Source organism: Mytilus trossulus, unplaced genomic scaffold, assembly GCF_036588685.1.
Source record: "Mytilus trossulus isolate FHL-02 unplaced genomic scaffold, PNRI_Mtr1.1.1.hap1 h1tg001192l__unscaffolded, whole genome shotgun sequence".
Taxonomy (NCBI): Eukaryota; Metazoa; Mollusca; class Bivalvia; order Mytilida; family Mytilidae; genus Mytilus; species Mytilus trossulus.
In genome coordinates this window covers 20,798-25,242 of record NW_026963702.1, presented here as the reverse complement: position 1 = coordinate 25,242, position 4,445 = coordinate 20,798, and the positions used below count along the sequence as shown (strand labels likewise).

At 40.0% G+C, this 4,445-nt stretch overlaps 1 pseudogene; it reads right to left on the bottom strand.

Annotated features, from left to right (window-relative positions):
- Nucleotides 1–342: 342 nt before the first annotated feature.
- On the bottom strand, nt 343–1,329 carry LOC134703820 (NADH-ubiquinone oxidoreductase chain 4-like; annotated as a pseudogene).
- Nucleotides 1,330–4,445: the final 3,116 nt, after the last annotated feature.

Sequence of the window (4,445 nt, the reverse complement as noted above, 5' to 3'; positions counted from 1 at the left end):
CTAGTTCACACGAGGGTCTTAAGGCATTATGGAAGAAAGTCCAAAAAAAAGAAAAGAAGAACATTACTTCAGACAGAATAAAAAGGGCAACTCCATCACGAAATCTCTTGATTACGAAGCGAGTATGAAACCCAATATCTCCCTCACGAATTAAGTCTCGCCATCATCTAAAAGTTCTCAATAGTATACACCCCAACCTCATTCCTATTAATAGAAATCTGGGAGTTCGATGCAGTCACAAAATTAACCCTACCGCTATTCCGTTTGCCGAGATAGCCACAAAAAAGGGCCACGGACTTGGACTGGTACATAGTAACGAGAATAAGGATTACGATTCATTGTTTAGGGTATAAACATAAACATAAAGTTCAGCGGTATCCAATGAGCCGCCAGAACAAAAACATCACAAACTCTTCTCAAGTTTAAGGACTCCCTGTGTGACACCCCCTTCCCCGTGACAACAACTTCCATATAGGTATAGTCTAAAACATGCCCTAATAAAGCTTATCAGACCCAGGATAAGCAGGAACACTCCACTTATTCACCCTCCCACGCCGAAAACGAGGATTTCCCCAAATAAGTTTAGACTAGGAGGGGCTGCTATGTTGCTTGATCTTAACAGGAAACACATTAAGACTAGACTTGGGCAGACTAACAAGCCCCCTTTATTTATTACTAGCAGACGCGAGTGCCTCATCTTATAGATAGCATTCACATACCTGAACAAACCTGATGAACACAACCCATGCCCGATCATAATAATAATGGCCCCCACTACCCCTAATACCGTGTTGCTAAGCACTCCTAATAGCACAAGCCTCATATGCGCTACAGAGGAATATGCTACCAAACATTTTAGGTCCACTTGCCGTACACACGCTAATCCTGCGTAGACACCTCCTGCCAAGTTCACCACTAGTAGCAGCACAAAAAAAACGCTTCTAAGCCTTATTTGTATAACTATTATAAATCGAAGCAGCCCGTACCCTCCTAATTTTAGTACCACCCCGGCCAATAGCATCGAACCGGCTACTGGGGCCTCTACGTGAGCCTTAGGTAGTCACAGGTGAAATGGATATATTGGTAGCTTGATAAGAAACCCTAGAATGTATAGCCATCACAATCTCATTCCCCTTTTTTTTACTAGCCTTACCACAGAACTTATCCTCCTCCTCAACCCTCTAATATAGAGTTCTCTTACCCCCCATAAGAAAAAAAGAGATCCGAACACCGTATAGATTACTATATACCCCCCTGCCTGTAAACGCTCTGGCTGATAGCCTCAGCCTACAATTAATAACAACAGAGGGGCTAGCACACTTTCAAAAAAAAAAAAAAAAAGAAAGAACCTCCTCACCCTGAATCTTATCACTAAAATTAGGCTGATTCTGATAATTATTAAATTAAATCTTGCTTTCCGGTGGATCTTAACCCTCCTTAGGTAGGAAAGAATTGCTACAAATAGAGTTAGTGTAACCATTAACCCTATTACAAAGTCTGTGGTGTACAACCCGTTCAACTCTACCCCCCCTATCGCGACTCTTGTGGCGCCCATACTTAGAATAGTTAGAACGCTTAACCCAATGACACTCATATTTAGGTTTTTTATAATAATCAATGCAATAAGTCTAATTGCCAACCTTTTAACCATAAGTAAGACAGACTTTATCTGACACATTCAGTGTAAATGAATTATACTAGTTTATATTATCTTACATACACCCTAACTAGAACTACTACACACACACTAGCCATAAGTATGACACATAGAAGAACAGTCCAACACAAACTCATTAACTTATCATAACGTAAACGAGGTAAAGAAGCACGAATAACCACAAAGAAGACCGCAAAAGCCATCATAAAGACCCCGATCAACGCTTCATTTCCCCCGAAAAATATCGCCGCCCTTATAACCCTTCTGAGAAGAATACTAGAGTACTCCGCAATAAATATAACTGCAAACCCCCCTCCGCTGTACTCCACGTTGTATCCTGACACTAATTCCGACTCTCCTTCCACAAAATCAAATGGCGCCCGATTAGTTTCAGCTAGCATACACAGCATTCAGACAACTATAACTACGCACAAAGGAAAAAAGAAAAAAAAGGACCTTTGTTGGAACACCCTAATTTCTTGAAACATAAACACACCCGAGCACAGCACCACACAAAAGAAGATAAATCCTATAGGGATCTCATAAGAAATTCTTTGCGCCATCGCACGAACTGCACCTAGCAAAGAGTATTTAGAGTTAGAAGCCCATCCGGATATTATTACCCCGTAAACCCTGACTCTAGTAATAACTATAAACAGAATCACCCCGAAAACATAAAACACTTCAGCCGACTTATACGGGTATAAAAGCCATCCAAGTAAACTGATAGTTAATATTAGTGCAGGAGCCAAAATGAAGGGCCCTACGTTAGCACGTGTAGGCACAATAAACTCTTTACATAACAACTTACCTGCGTCACTAAAAGGCTGCAAGATCCCTATATAACTCACCTTGGATGGACCCTTTCGGATTATAATGATAGCCAAAATTTTACGTTCCAACAAAGTATAGAAGCCCACAGCGAGAAGCACCCCTACAAAAGGGATAACACCAACAACCACGCCTACTCAGTCCACCAGTGCAGCCTTAGTCGACCCCAAGGGAGTAAAAGAGTCCGCTGACACTTGACAAAGGCTTAATAGGATAGAGGCTCCAAAGAAAACAGCTACTCTCCTTAGAGTCTTAAATAGACACTCGACACTAACCATAATGAGACTGGGCTTAGCTTTGTAATTCACACACAAACAAGAGTATATCTTATAAGACGAGCTTAAATCGTATGCATTAGGTCTGCCAGCTTGTGCCATGAAAGCAAGTATATATACTTATGAATTGATCCTAAATCAAACGCATTAGCTCTGCCAGCTCTCACAAAGATAAGAGCCACTACTCACGGCGCCTTAGGGGCATGAGCCCTATATCCTAATATTAGACCACCTTATCACTAAAAGCTACTTGCCCATTGTACAAGTTCATTAAATTAAAAGTTTAACGCTTCTTAAAAGCTTTAGCTTATTTTTTATTTTAGTTAAGAGCTTCCAACCATATGACAAAATATTTCTCAGGAATAAACTCAATCACAATCGGTATAAATCTATGGTTAACCCCGCAAATTTCAGAACACTGCCCGTAAATAATTCTACACTGGGAAGCTTTTATAGGAAGCCGATTAATTCGACCTGGGATGGCATCTACTTTAATTAGTAACTTAGGGAGTGCAAACGAATGGAGCACATCAGACCTTCTTACAAAAGCAGTTATTTGCACATCTGCTGGAGCCACCATCCGGTTATCAACATCCAACAAACGATACCCTCCTTTTCTAAATGTCTCCTGCTGGTCTTCTATGTAAGAATCAATTGTATAACACGAAATTCTTTCAGCGCTTTCTCTAGAGCTTGGAGTGTCTAAATTGCGACAAAATTCGTAAGATCAGTACCATTGTTTCCCAATCGCCTTAAAATTTCACCGGGGCCGTTTTACTTCTTCTATATAATATAGGTTAATTATAGAAGGAAACCACAACCCTACTAACATCAACATTGGCACAATAGTCCATCAAAATTCTAATCGTTGACGGTTCAAGAAATGGCGATAAGAAAATTTAGTAAGAAGGATTACGCATCCTATATATATAACAAAGACCAACACAGCCACTGCTACTATCATCACAAAACCATGGTACCGGAACAGGTCTTTCCCTAGTTCCCCATGGACAATATCACCAAAATATCGACTCCCGTAAAAAGACATATTTATATTTTTCTACACTTATTAGCCCACTCACGTGCGCTACTTTCGCGATTTACTAATTTTAATAACTTGAAATAAGCTAAAAACTTAAACCATTTCAGGTCTACAGGACGACTCCTACAGAATTTAGGGTATTCAAGCAGCTTGTCCCACACCCACAAAGAAAGAGGGTTTAATAACAACCTAGAGAAATAAATGACTGAAAGACACTGCCCCAAAATGATATAAGGCTCCCGCACTGGGCGAGCACCAATCCATGTTAACCTAATAAACCTACCAACCAACACTCAAAACACTACTTGATTAAACGGGTAAAAACATAAACTTCGATACTTACCTCTGTGAAGACTAGGAATTAGGTATAATACTACAATCGACAAAAACATAACATATACCCCCCCCGCTTTATGAGGAATTGAACGAAGGATTGCATAAGCAAACATAAAATACCACTCAGGCTGAACATGGATTGGCGTTTTTATAGGATTAGCAGGCCAATAGTTTAAATGATTCCCTAACAGCTCAGGATCCACACACACTAAATATATAAAAAAGAACCTAAAGCAAACATAACCAAAAAGATCTTTAATAGTATAGAAGGGGTGGAAGGGCACACACATAGTACCTCTTTCAA